Here is a 15,609-nt window from a genome sequence, read left to right as displayed (position 1 = left end):
CTCCATAACCGGTTGGCGCCTCAGTCACGTAGAGCCCAAGTGGCGGGAAAAATGTAGGCGGAGCAGAAAAGAACCGCATTATGACTAACGGCTTGGTAAGCTAATGTGCTGACTGTTTATTGGTTATTGGCTTGGTAAGCTAGTGTGCTGACTGTTTATTGGTTACTGGCAAGAACAATGGAAGTGATAAAGTATAAAAGGCTTTTGCACATGTATCTCGGGGTCCAGACTGCTCTGCACCCGTTTTGCAAAACGATTAATAAAATAGTGTTGGATCCACTGCTGCCTGCCTGGCATCCTTTCAACCAGAAGCAAGAACTTTTTATCTAACACAGGGACTGGCCAGTGAGCTCATATTACGCCGGTACTTTTTCAGCTGCACTGGCTGCCAGTCCATTTCTGGGCCCGATTCAAAATGCTGGTATTAACATTTAAAGCCCTTAGCGGCCTGGGGGCAGGTTATCTGAAGGATCGCCTCCTCCCATATGTGCCTGCCCGGACCTTAAGATCATCCTCAGCAGCCCTTCTCCGTGAGCCCCTGCCAAAGGAAGTGAGGTGGGTGGCTACTAGGAGGAGGGCTTTCTCTGCTGTGGCACCCCGGCTGTGGAATGAGCTCCCTAGTGGGGTTCGCCTAGCACCTACATTGTATTCCTTCTGGTGCCAGGTGAAGACCTTTTTATTTTCCCAGGCATTTTAGCGTTTTCACTTTCTAGACTTTTAGCTTTGCTGTTTTAAATCTGTATTTTAAATTCCTGAGCTGCTGCTAGGTTTTATTGTGGTTGCATTGTTGTATTGTGGTTTTAATGTTCTATATATTTATTGTGTGCTGTTTGGTTTTAATTTTTGTGAACCGCCCAGAGAGCTTCGGCTATGGGGCAGTATAGAAATGAAATGAAATAAATAAATAAAGATTAGGGATGGGTGAGAATTTTATTTGGTTCAGTTTTTTATAAGAACTGATCAAAATTTGCAATTTTTTTTCCATAAACAGGATGGAAAGGACGTGAGATTTTTTTTAAAAAATGTGGAAGCAAGCAAAACTGACATTCATCCAGAGCTGTCTGAATTTGGATCCCTGTGCATTCAGCCATGCTTGTGGTGCTGAATTAGGAGTGCCACCTCTTTTTCTGACAGGCTCCTCATTTGTAACAGCGACATGGCAAGCAGGGCCAGCATGGTTCTCTCTGTGCTGGAAATAGCTGTGCCTATTGACTTTGGCTGGGGCAACTGGGTGAAGATTTCATTCAATTTGTTGTTTTAAAAGAATGTAACAAAATTCTCAAACGTCTTCATAAACAGGATGGAAAAACCCTGATATTTAAAAAAAAAAAAATCAAATGTGGCAGAAAGCAGAACTGACAGTCATCCATCCCTAGCAAAGATATGTCAGAAAACTTCTTGAGAAGTTTTACAAGTCCCACAGCTTCTCTTAAACTTCCTCAAAATGTTCACTTACAGAGGAACTGCCAACTTTGCTTTGAATTTCCCATTAGACAACTCTTAAAAAGATCAACCAAATACAGGAAAAGCTTTTAAAAAATATTAAAGTACAAGCTTGTCACTTTAGGACCAAACCTATGGGCTACCTTGGTGAACATATGGCTCACCGTGGCTCAGGGTATGGGACAACAGCCATAGCCCCTGCATCTTTCTACACAACTTGTAGCATTTTGCCATTTTCACGAGCAGATCCACAATTCTGTGCTCACGTAGCAGCATGGTCAGTATGGCCATGCTAGGAACAGCTTCCAATTGCCGGTTTTGTCAGGACGGCATTGAGCAGAGCTCTTACACAGTGGAAAAAATGGGATGGGATGAAGCATGATGTGAACAACAATGAGGACAGCTCACCTATGCACCATCCAAAAGGCTTTTGGACCACCATAGAACTAAACAACATCAGTGCAAGTGCATTAGCCTAACATTGGCCAGTATGATATTATATCTGCTTGCCTCAGATGTATTTCCTTTACAAAAACTTCTTTCTGGTTTTTAAGCCAGGATCCTGAGAGGCCCAGTGGGAAGGCAGAGTGCTTCCCTTCTGGTGGCATCCCTTTCAGCCTAATGGAATGCTGCTGTGGAGGGTCCCCTGATATTTGGGTCAACCATTTGAGGGGGCATGGGAAGTTGCCATTGAAAGCTCCTCTTTGGACTCTGACCTTAATGTATACTCTGTCCAGTACCAGGAGTTCAGGGGTGTCCAACCTAGGGATGTCAGAGAATTCCGCCACGGATCTCGGTGAGGCCGAATGCCAGTGCATTCGGTCCCCCCGAACTCCATGGCGGAACGGCCTGCCACCTCCCCGCCCCCCCGCGGATCCCCCCCAGGACGAGACTTACCTGTGGCGGATCTTCCGGGCGGTGGCGGCGGCAGCCGGTCTTCCGACCGGCTGCCGCCACCACCATTTCCAGGCTTGTGTTAAAAAAAAAAAAGACATGATAGGCTACATAAAGATTTACATAGCCTATCATGGCTAGGTTTAAAAAAAACACACACACGACATGATGGGCTACATAAATCTTTACGTAGCCTATCATGATTGGGTGGGTTTAAAAAAAAACAAAAACCGCGTACGCAAATGGCGGCGGCTACGGCCGCTGCCATTTGCGTTCCTTCTTTTTACGATCTTAATCTACGTAAATATTTACGAAGACTATGACTGTGAAAATAAAGGGGAACGCAAATAGCGTAGCGGGCGCTATTTGTGTCCCCTCTTGATTCGCCGTTTTAGCCTACGTAAATATTTACCTAGGCTAAAACGGTGAATGAAAAAGGGACGCAAATAGCGCCCGCTACACTATTTGCGTTCCCCTTTATTTTCGCCGTCATAGTCTACGTAAATATTTACGTAGATTAAGACGGCCAAAAAGAAGGAACGCGTACGCGGTTTGTTTGTTTGTTTTTTACCCAGAGTCCTCCGCGGCCGGAAATCCGGCTGCGGACGGTTCTGGCCTGGCCGGGCCTGGCTGGCTACTCTGCGGAGCTGCCGCGGAGCACAGCCAGCCGTTCGAGGATTCCGGGGGGAGGAACAGAGCGCCTCCCCCCCGGTGAGGATTCCGGGGGGAGGGACGGAACGCCTCCCCCCCCCCACCATCAACATAATCCGCGAACAGGTAAGTCACTTTCGTACATCCCTAGTCAAACCCAAGCCCACAGGCAAAATCCAGCCTGCCTGTGGTCCCAATCCAGCTGTCCATGGTTCCCCAGATGGCTCCACCCACTTCCCCTGGCCACTAGTGATTTGGTGGTTTCTCAGTTTTTGCATGCTTCCCCCCCACCCCCAATTCTGAAAGGTTGAAATGCCTCTCCTAGGGATGCTGGAGAAATCTGAGATGGACTACAGTGAGATGGGATTTCTAAGAATCTGACCTGCGGAATCCACTGCAGAGCAACCCCCTCAGGCTGTGGAGAGTCCATGGACTTTTGGATTTTTTATTTTTTTTTTACTTTCGCAAATTTTACACATATTTATTTGTAGGAAAATATGCAAGTTTCTACTGAGGAAAAGTGGAATGGAATGGGGGACAATATGCTAAATGTTACATACTATGGTAAATTATGTAAATTGTTGCAAACCCTCTTATGGAATTATTTGTGTATTTTTCCGAATAATTTTCCGCATAAAAAAAACTTCTGTGGTGCCTTACAATCCACGAAACACTGACAGAACGGATTTTACACAATCCATACATCCCTAGCCTCTCCTAAGGTTTAGCTATTGGCATTTACAAGCTCAAAGCTAAAGTATGCTTGTATGTTTCATATTTTCAGCCCAACCCCTTTTGCCGTTCCTCCAACACTGGAATGCAATCCCCAAGAACTTCTCCAAAACTGAATTTGGCCCTCAGGCTGAAAGAAGTTCCACACCCCTGAGGTAATGAAAATAAAGAAACCCTGATCTAGAAGAGGAAATCCATGTGTGCAACCAACAGTTATTCCCATCATGCTACTCACCCAGGCCCCAGAAAATTGGCTGGCTGTATTTTTCGATGTGGATATGGTTACATATTCTTGTCCAAGGCCACTAGCTGTTGGGCATGACCAGCTGTGTGTAACCAGTGCTGGACTGGGGTCAGTTATTACAGTTCCCAGTGCTAGAACCCAATGTCAGAAATAGATCATCCTTCCCCCTGTGCAATGAACACCACTTGGAGACAAAGCTTCAGGCTAATACTACTTTATTTTGCTAGAGACTAGCCTCTTTACAAATGCAGATTCCAGGAAACTCTCAGACTGCCCCTAAACAACTAATATGTGATTCCTATCTAGAGGAAACAAACTGGAGGGTAGTGAAGTTGCCAACAGTTTGGGCATGAACCTCACGGCCAGACTTGCTTCACAGTGATGCCCCCTCCATTAAGGTGGCTCCCCCCTATGTTGGCTTCCAAGAGTGGCTATCCTGGTGGAGCATCTGAGCCCTGCCCCTAACTTTTCCTGTTTAGCTTTGCAACATGCTGTAGCATCTCTCAAGTCACGTCCCTCTCCTTCCTCCTCCTCGGAAACTTGAGTTCTCAGGTGGAGGGAGGGGGCAGGGACTCAGCTTGGGCCATTTGTTCGTCAAGGTCTTTGGAGGAATCTCTCCCAGTGACTTGGTTCACTAAGGAGGGTCCCTCCCCTGGCCTCTGATCTAGCTGCTCCAACTCTGATTCAGAATCGGAGCTGTCAGATATCTCAAGGTTCTTGGATTCATCCCTGACACCCAACGTGCTGGGAAGGCCAATGGGCAGGATTCGGATCCTTCCCTGCATGCATGCATTTCAGGCTAAACTGCAAGCACAAGACTCATATGGTTATTTACACACTATGGTTAAATTAACATTGGGGAAAGGAAGAAACAGGCACTTAACTTCACCCTCCATATCAGGGATAGTGTTGTAGAGGAAGAAGGAATGACTGCAGAATCAGCAGGCCTCCAACACAACTGTTCTTTAAAGAAGTGACCACTTAGCAGAAGCTCCACAGTTGCTACTCCCAGCTCTACAGGAGCTACCAAGGTTCAAAACAATAACTAAGCCACAGTACACACACATACACCCCCCCCCTTGCAGGATACATAACAGAGAGGCAACCTGGTGGCCCTGCAGACGTTTTGTACTACAACTCCCATAAGTCCCAGCCAACATAGCCAATGGCCAGGGGTTATGGGAGCTGTCGTCCCAAACATCTCTGGGCACCAGATTGTCTAGCCCTGCATATCAGCTTGTGAAGTCGGGGCAATTTTTACTGCTCCTTCATTTGCCTTCCCAGGTTTCTGAGGGGGTGTGGAAAAAAACCTTTCTCCTCACCACTTGACAGGTGGTCCAGATAACCCTCTTACACAAGCACGGTGGTAAGTTACCATATGGTAAAAGGCCATCTGTATTTGCTGTACACTCATATTCACCGGCTGGCCAAAGGACAAAGAAGTTTCCTTGTGCTGAAGCAGGATGGCCGCTGATAAAACAGGAACTGCATCACCCAAAAAAAAGGCCAGAAGGGAACAGTGATTTGCATAAAGTTCGCATACGCCAATGTATAGATAGATGCAAATTTAGAATACTATAATTTAAATAGAAATACAGTACATCACACCATAGCGTGGAAGACTGTGATCAGCTGACCGGTGTACCTGCCTGTTCAGTCTGCTGCCCAGGTGCTAAGTTTTTATGGGCAACAGTTCTTATGGTTATCTTTAAACTGGATTGCACAAGGCAGCCCTTCAAATAGTGAGCACCTTCACAGAGAAGGTAGCCCTCTGGCAGCCCTTCAAACAGAGGACTGCCCACTGTAAGAGAGGACACCTGGCTACCCTAAGAAGAATGGAGCCTCAGTTGTTTGCTCGGATTTCTCATGCTAAATTCATTTCTCTTTGGCAATGGCTGACTTTGGTTCCCCCTGTCCTTCCTCTGCCACATGCTGTCAAAATTTAATCCTCTCAGGCCTGCGTGGATTTTAAGAACTTTGGGATAATGCCAGAGTGGCCTTAATGGCCTGACAGCTGTAGATTAGATGATCCCCAAAATTCTGACCTTGGGGATTTGTATTATTTATCTTCCCACGCTCATGTGTGTTCTTTCTGTTCCATGGTATTACGGCGGCTAATGCGGGTTTGCATAACAATGCTGCTCACTTCTAGATTCCCCAAGGTTGCTGAGAGTGGCTGCTTTCCATGTTATCTTTAGAAAATGCAGGAGCCACCACCATTATTTTTGGAGGTATTAAAAAGATAACATGCACATTTTATTTATTACATAAACAAGTAAAATATTGGGAGGAGAGGGAAGAGAGACGTGCACTGCTCTGTTCATAATTTCCTCTCATCCCCCGTGGCTCTTTCCCCCTCAATAAGGATGTCAAAGATTGACCTTAACACTAGGTGATTACCGAGACCACTCCCGACAGTAAGTGGCAAAGCCAAGTTCAATGGACAGACTAGGTCCCTAGGTTTCCCGCCCAACTGCATGGGGGATGTATTTATAGTTATTTGTTTATATGTATAGTTATTTATTTACATTTGCTTACTATGAGAAGGGAGGGAAGAGTTGACTGCCCTGGCCTCCTCGCCCTGTTGCCAAACCTGCACAGGTGCTTAACTGGCTTGTGTGCTGCCTCTTTGCCACTGGGGCTGAGACACTTTGTCAGGGGGGCTCCTCACGTTCGGAGAGCTGGCTCCCTTGCAAGCCTGCCTCCTTATACAGCTCTAGCTAGCATAGCCCAGTCTGATTAGCTGGGCCCATCTGAAAAGAAAGGGAGGCTGTAACTGAACTACCAGTCAGCTATGTGCTGCCTCCAGTACCAGAGGTGGTATGCCTATGTACACCAGTTGCAGGGGAACATGGGCGGGAGGGTGCTGTTGCACTCGTGTCCAGCTTGTGGCTTCCTGGTCAACAGCTGGTTGGCCACTGTGTGAACAGAATGCTGGGCTAGATAGACCCTTGGTCTGATCCATCATGGCTCTTCTTATGTTCTTATTAGCTTCCAGTGAGTGGGAATGTAGGTCAATTGAGCCCTGGGAGTGGATATTTTCTATTTAGGGGAGAGGTCAATAGTCACCAGGAGATTGTCTATCTAGGAAAGAGGACAATAGTCAATGAGTTGTTGCAGGGGACAACAGACAAAGGGTAGGTGATTTGAGAAGGGATGCGGTTCAGGGTCCCTTAGGGATACAAGGGGCTGAGGGGCTGAGACTGGGGGCATCTCTAGACCAGCCTAAAATCCTGCATTTAAAAACGAGGCTTTCTGCTTCTGTTTTAAATGCAGGATCACAACTTTCACCCGCTTCCTTCCCCCCCCCCGCCCTTTCCCCCCTCCTTCTCCCTATATCTGAGTCTCCCATTATCTTTCATTGATCTCGTTCCTCTTCTTGCCACTTTTACTCTTTTCACAGAGGAAACTCAAGAGGAACACAACAGGGTAATTTGATAGCTCATTATCTGAGATCTATTTAAAAATGGAACAAAGGGAATTTAGTGCTGGTGATGCCCTGGATGCCCTGGAGGGACACAGCATCATGTAAAGAGCCCTGCAAACTTCCATGAGGGAGCAATCTCAATCGCATGATAAAAGCTCCATTTGAAGAAAGCCTGGGTATCTGATTTAGGTAGGGATATGGTTTGGAAGGGCTGAGTCCTTTTTGTGAGTTTTTTTAAAAGCTAAATGATAATCTGAATTCTCACACTTGGGATGAGTCTGTTTCTGAGCTTTAGTTTATGAGCTGCTCTGGAAGACCTCAAACCAAGCCTATACTGAGCCCAAACTGAAGCTAGCCTACATTTTGTTTGTTTCTTTGTTTATAAGCAGACTCACCCACTAGCTAGGCCTGCACCTTGGCTCTTCTCAATAAAGAGTCATGTATTGCTTTTTTTGCCCTTTCTAATCTTGGGTTTAGTTTAAATATAAGGTTAAGGTTCTCTTCAACCATTGGGGAATCTTTGTTAGAGCAAGGCTGCAAGAACTGTAAGTTCCTGGTGGATTTTCCCCCTAGGATTTAGCTCCCAACTGTGAGTTTGTAAAGGGTTACCCTTCTGGGATTTAGTTCCCTTTCCTGTGCTCTTGTTTTGGTTTCAGCTGATAATTTATGAGTTTTAAATGATTACCTGAGGTAATGTAATCGATAAATAATAAGTAAATAGCGCCTACCTTCTCCTCACATGGGTGCTTAACTGGCTTGTGTGCTGCCATTTTGTTACTGGAGCTGAGTCATTTTGTCAGTGGGGGGCTTGCGCTCAGACAGTTCACCCTCACATGATGAAGCAGCAAGGTACACTCCAGGTTTATAACTCTAAATACGTTACCTGGAGGAATTCAGAGTAGGAAGTGCCTAGAAATTACACTCAAGCTCAATGCTATATCCACTCACCTAAGAATAAACCCTATGAAACTCAATGCGACTTATTTCTGAGTAGACCTATATGGGATTGCTTTGATAAGCCTCTTCTTTGCGAGTCGGGGTGGGGATGCTTATTAATATTTAATTGTAGCCATTCTTAGCTTCTTATATACAAAAGCAATTTTCATCCCTAGAGGCAAACACTCAGTGGCACAGTGTTATGCGGATGGTGCTTAAAATATTACTTCCCTGATGCCCTTTAGCAAAATCAGCCTTATTTGAGATTCCCTAATGTTTGAGGCAATGTGTTTTTACAAGCCCTTTCATTCAGTAACAATTGCCAGCCCTCTTCTGTTCAGATATGCAGATTATGAAGTTAGAATTACAAGGCCCACAGAACGTGTGTGTGTGTGTGTGTGTGTGTGTGTGTGTGTGTGTTAAAACAGACATCTGAAGATCTGGCTTCTTGTAAATAAACCACCAACTTGAATGTTTACTTCCTCACATCAGTCAGAGGTGGCAAATATTTTGGAGGCAGCTCTGCTACCGATAATTAAAAAAGTAAGGGAGAAAATACATGCACATCTTCAAAGCAAGTGTGGCATTCTTTTGTTCCCACTATCTGCAGTAGGTACTTGCAGCCAAGCTGTCCTCTTAACCTGACATTACAGATTTGGCAATGGAATCTATAACTCGGTATAGGATATATAACAAGGGCATTTGGAAAGAGAAACTAAATCTGCTAACAGCTCTCCGAACAGAAAACAGCTAGATAAATTCATTTTTGCTTCACAAGACACAATTTCAGCAAAGTTTTTATATACACACACCTACAAATTTGAGCAGTGATGGTCCAACTGGAACAGATCTGATAAGGAAAAGTGAAAGGTTTTCAAGTTGCAAGAAAGAGAGGTAACCCACACTTTAACATGACATTACGCCTTTGGGTTTGGAATGTGACATAGAATCATAGGGTTGGAAGGGGCCTACAAGACCATCAAGTCCAACCCCCTGCTCAATGCAGGAAGCCTGATTCCCAAGCAGTCTCCCATCCAAATACTAACCAGGGCTGACCCTGCTTAGCTTCTGAGATCAGACAAGATCAGGCACACATAAGCTTCCTGCATTAGAGTGCTGATCATGTGGAAGCCTTGCAGATGTCAACATCAATGTCTGGACGTCCAGGAGTCAAGGCCATTAGCATGCCCAGTGCCAGAGGTGGGGCTAGCTCTGCAGCTCCAGTCATCATGTGGAGCCCCTTTTACTATGAATGTTGTTGTTGTTCAGTCGTTCAGTCGTGTCCGACTCTTCGTGACCCCATGGACCATAGCACGCCAGGCCTTCCTGTCCTGCGCTCTCTCCCGGAGCGTGCTCAAGTTCATATTCATTGCATCCGTGATGCTATCTAGCCATCTCATCCTCTGCCGTCCCCTTCTCCTTTTGCCTTCAGTCTTTCCCAGCATCAAGGTCTTTTCCAGGGAGTTTTCTCTTCGCATTAGGTGGCCAAAATATTGGAGCTTCAGCTTCATTATCTGTCCTTCCAATGAGCACTCAGGGTTGATTTCCTTTAGGATGGACTGATTTGACCTCCTTGCAGTCCAGGGCACTCGTAAGAGTCTTCTCCAGCACCACAGTTCGAAAGCATCAATTCTTCGGCGCTCAGCCTTCCTTATAGTCCAGCTCTCACAGCCATACATTACTACTGGGAAAACCATAGCTTTGATTAGACGGACCTTTGTCGGCAAGGTGATGTCTCTGCTTCTTACTATGCTGTCTAGGTTGGCCATAGCTTTCCTCCCAAGGAGCAAGCGTCTTTTAATTTCATGGCTACAGTCACCGTCTGCGGTGATCTTGGAGCCCAAGAAAGTAAAATCTGTCACTGCTTCCATTTCTTCCCCTTCTATATGCCAGGAGGTGATAGGGCCAGATGACATGATCTTCGTTTTTTTAATGTTGAGTTTCAAACCAGCTTTTGCACTCTCCTCTTTCACCCTCAACAAGAGGCTCTTGAGATCCTCTTCGCTTTCTGCCATTAGGGTGGTATCGTCTGCATATCGGAGGTTGTTGATAATTCTCCCGGCAATCTTAATTCCGACCTGTGATTCATCCAACCCGGCATTTCTCATGATGTACTCTGCATATAAGTTAAATAAGCAGGGTGACAATATGCAGCCTTGTCGTACTCCTTTCCCAATTTTGAACCAATCGGTTATCCCATCTCTGGTTCTTACTGCTGCTTCTTGATGCTCGTACAGGTTTCTCAGGAGACAGGTAAGGTGGTCTGGTACTCCCATCTCTTTCAGAATTTGCCACAGTTTGTTGTGATCCACACAATCAAAGGCTTTAGCGTAGTCAATGAAGCAGAAATAGACGTTTTTCTGGAATTCTCTTGCTTTCTCCATGATGCAGCGAATGTTGGCGATTTGATCTCTAGTTCCTCTGCCTCTTCGAAACCCAGCTTGTACTTCTGGTAGTTCTCGGTTCGCATACTGCTGAAGCCTAGCTTGTAGGATTTTGAGCATCACCTTGCTGGCATGTGAAATGAGTGCAATTGTGCGGTAGTTTGAACACTCTTTGGCGTTGCCCTTCTTTGGAATTGGAATGTAAACTGACCTTTTCCAGTCTTGTGGCCACTGTTGAGTGTTCCAGATTTGCTGGCATATTGAATGCAGCACTTTAACAGCATCATCTTTTAGGATTTTAAATAACTCAGCTGGAATACTGTCATCTCCGCTAGCTTTGTTGTTACTAATGCTTCCTAAGGCCCACTTGACTTCACTCTCTAGGATGTCCGGCTCAAGTTCAGTGACCGCACTATCATGGCTATCAGGGACATTCAGATCTTTCCTGTATAGTTCTTCTGTGTATTCTTGCCACCTCTTCTTAATCTCATCTGCTTCTGTTAGGTCCCTGCCTTCTTTGTCCTTTATCATGCCCATCTTTGCACAAAACGTTCCCTTGAGATCTCCAATTTTCTTGAAGAGATCTCTAGTCTTTCCCATTCTGTTGTTTTCCTCAATTTCTTTGCATTGTTCATTTAAGAAGGCCTTCTTGTCTCTCCTTGCTATTCTCTGGAACTCTGCATTCAGTTGGGTATATCTTCCCCTTTCTCCCTTGCTTTTCGCTTCCCTTCTTTCCTCAGCTACTTGTAAAGCCTCATCAGACAGCCACTTGGCTTTCTTGCATTTCTTTTTCTTTGGGACGGATTTCGTTGCTGCCTCCTGAACAATGTTACGGACCTCCGTCCATAGTTCCTCAGGCACTCTGTCTATCAGGTCTAATCCCTGAAATCTATTCCTCACCTCCACTGTATATTCATCAGGGATATGATTTAGGTCATACCTGAACGGTTTAGTGGTTTTCCCGACGTTCTTCAATTTAAGCCGAAATTTTGCAAGAAGCAGCTCATGATCTGAGCCACAGTCAGCTCCAGGTCTTGTTTTTACTGACTGTATGGAGCTTCTCCATCTTTGGCTGCAAAGGACATAATCAATCTGATTTCGATACTGACCATCTGGTGAGGTCCATGTGTAGAGTCGCCTCTTGTGCTGTTGGAAAAGAGTGTTTGCTATGATCAGCATGTTCTCTTGGCAAAACTCTATTAGCTTTTGTCCTGCTTCATTTTGTACACCAAGGCCATGCCTGCCTGTTATCCCGGTGATTTCTTGACTTCCTACTTTAGCATTCCAATCCCCTATGATGAAGAGGACATCTTTTTTTGGTGTTAGTTCTAGAAGGTGTTGTAGGTCTTCATAGAACCGATCAACCTCAGCTTCTTTGGCCTCAGTGGTTGGGGCATAGACTTGAATTACTGTGATGTTGAATGGTTTGCCTTGGATTCGTACTGAGATCATTCTATCATTTTTAAGATTGTACCCCAGTACTGCTTTTCCCACCCTTTTGTTGACTATGAGTGCTACTCCATTTCTTCTAAGGGATTCTTGCCCACAGTAGTAGATATGATGGTCACCTGAATTAAATTCGCCCATGCCTGTCCATTTTAGTTCGCTGATTCCCAAGATGTCGATGTTCAATCTTGCCATCTCATGTTTGACCACCTCCAGCTTACCTTGATTCATTGATCTGACATTCCAGGTTCCTAAACAATATTGTTCTTTACAGCATCGGATTTTCTTTTCACCACCAGACACATCCACAGCTGAGTGTCCTTTCGGGTTTGGCCCAGCCGCTTCACTCTTTCTGGCGCTACTTGGAAATACCCTCTGCTCTTCCCCAGTAGCATATTGGACACCTTCCGACCTGAGGGGCTCATCTTCCGGCGTCATATCTTTTAGCCTTGTGATACGTTCCATGGGGTTTTCTTGGCAAGAATACTGGAGTGGGTTGCCATTTCCTTCTCCAGTGGACCACATTTTGTCAGAACTCTCTGCCATGACCTGTCCGTCTTGGGTGGCCCTGCACGGCATAGCTTATGGCTTCACTGAGTTACGCAAGCCCCTTCGCCACAACAAGGCAGTGATCCATGAAGGGGACTATGAATGTAGTAACCCTTATATTTCTTTTTCTATGTTATTGTATATTTTGGTTTTAAGGTTTGTTCTGTGAACCGCCCAGGCAGCTTCAGCTATTGGGCAGTACATAAATGTAATAAATAAATAAATAAATACTGGCAAGCGAAAGAAGCTATAGATGTCCTATGTACGGTCGTGCATAATATACTATGCTTCTTTGAATGTGCTGCATAACCAGGGGGTGGGTGGGGTAGCAAACTAGACCCCTGGCCTGGCCCTCAAGTGGCCTCTGCAAATGTAGAAGTTGGCCATCCCTGATTTAGGGTGGCCCTCACACTTCCCCCGGCAAAGAGGAATGGGCATGGAGATAGCACGGAGGTGGCAACCATACCTATTGTGTGTGTGTGTGTGTGTGTGTGTGTGTGCGCGTATACACATGCATGGGGCTGCATTTGTTACATTTCTGTGATTTGCATAATTCAAACAAAGCTGAGAATCCAGGGCCTGATCAACGTATCATCCAGGCCAGCCAACATGCCAGACAAAACATTTAACAAAAGTGTGCACATAAACGTGCACATATTGAAAACTGCATACTTATCTGACACTTGCTGGGAATTTTGAGCAACTGAAAAGAAAATTCACAGTAGGACAATAAGGCTCGTGGGCTGGGAGAGAGAGAGAAAATATAGATGAAACCTTAATTTTGAGGAGGGAAATGAGCACAAGGCCTTAAGGCAAATAACACTTCTTTTTCTCATTTACAGTGTTGTGTACTTCTGTAAATTGTGAGCTCCCTGATGGTGAGAATCATCAGCTGAGTTTCCTTTGGATGAGAGAGCACTGGAGACTTAACAGTGCCTTTGAAATATTAGTTTAATTTACACACACACACACCACAGAAGAAATAAATAGATACTCTTTCAGAAAGCAAGGAATCCACCAACTCTGCATCAGGTTCCCAGGGGATCCTTTGCACCCTGAGGTGCATCACCTCTCATTAACTCCAAGCTACAAACTGTTCCTCTCTTGGTCCGTCTGATTTTTTTCACTCATTCTTATCATTCAGACTTCTGACCTGGCTCTAAATGGTTCCCCTGGACCCTGGCATGAATTGGAGTATGTTAGAATCCCAAACCCTGACTGATATTACATTCCAAACACTAGATTTGGAGCTTTTCCTCACAGGGATTTTATCCTGCTATTGAGATTGGTTACTCACAGACATTTGTGGGTCCTTTACACGATGTCGTCAAGCTCCAGGGCATCTCCCGCACTAAATGACCTTTATCCCGTTTTTTTTTTAATTGGAGATAACGCGCTATCGAATTACAGTGCATTGAGTTTCCTCGTGAAAAGAGGAAGTCGCGCAATAAGAGGCACTAAACCACAGCACCATCTAGTGGCTGTATAATGAAACATATAGAACCCACAGATAAGGGGGGGAAGTGGGTGGGAGGAAAGCACATGTAAAGGGAGCCCATTGTGATCCTGCATTTAAAACAGAAGCAGAAAGCCCCGGTAAAGTTGCGGGATTTTAGGCTGGTGTAGAATTGCTTAAAGAATCTAAGTCATCAAGAGAACACCTTGTCAAGGGCTCCTTGGCGGTTTCTTTCAGTCTAATCCAGTAGCCAAGTCCAGACACAGACAAAGGGATTCTTTTCAAAGCTTTATTCCTTTTTTATAACTTAACAACTCTACTATTAGCGACTAGCTATGAGCAGCAGAGTACCTATGCCCTCAGTTGGAACAGTTGGTCCCCGTTTGAAGGAGAATCACTGGCAGACCCTGAACTTATGGGCTAGGGAGAGTCCCTCCCCTTTTCCCTTGGATCCTCTGGGCGCAACCGTTGCTTGCGCACCAACCAGGCACTACGCCTCCTTTCCGCGCCCTCCATTTGGCGCCGCTCCCTGCGTCAGCGTTGTGCGTCCAGCAAGCCCTCTTCCCACGCTCTCTCACTCCCGGGACCGCTATCTATGCCAGGAATGCCAGCGGGAGGAATCTCCGCCAGCTGTTGGCCCTGGGAGGGATGAGCGCGCACCTCTCCCAGGAGCGGCTGCTGCACCTCAGAATCAGAACTACTCTGGGATTCTATGGGCTCAGTGTCCACCCTGACACACCTTTTGTCATTAGCTATCCTTGAGGAAACATGCATCAATCAGTCATCCTGGTCCTTATGTAAGCCATCAGCCTAACAGAGGATGGTTTCCCAGCATCTATTGCAATATACACTAGTTCTGACTATTATATAGGCGTACTAGCTACTTTCCCCCTATTTGTAAAAATTACTTGAATGTTTTGAATTTGTCCCCCTAGCAGGAGTATATCCTCCAGAAGGACCTAACAGGGTTGTATGTGAGTGTATGTTTTTCTTTGGTTCCAGATCTATCATCTCCCATATATATATATATATATATATACACACACACACACACACACACACACACACACACACGAGAGAATATGGCTATATCCTTCTCAAAAACACTGTTCTCCATCTCCTCTTAGTCTGTTTTCACAGATTACTTTGTTCAGGTGAGCAGTGTACATCCAAAAAAGTGAATGTGACAAATCACTGCATGAAAAACATGTGTATTATATGGGAACACTTGCCAAAGATGGGATTGGCAGTGGAGTGTACACTTGATGGGATTCCCATGGAGTGTACACTTGATGGCAAACCTGGGTTTGTTACGGTATAATGAGTGAAACAGCCCCCCATGCACAGGAAAGATGGGACACCTGGTCCCAACACTTAATGCACAGAAGAGAAAAATAAATGACACTGGGACTAATTACAAGGTGCTGATGATTAAAAAAGTAAATAG

The sequence above is a fragment of the Heloderma suspectum genome, chromosome 4, assembly GCF_057233095.1.
Source record: "Heloderma suspectum isolate Gila_16-S chromosome 4, 16-S_ref, whole genome shotgun sequence".
NCBI classification, from domain to species: domain Eukaryota; kingdom Metazoa; phylum Chordata; class Lepidosauria; order Squamata; family Helodermatidae; genus Heloderma; species Heloderma suspectum.
This window is presented reverse-complemented; position numbering follows the sequence as displayed.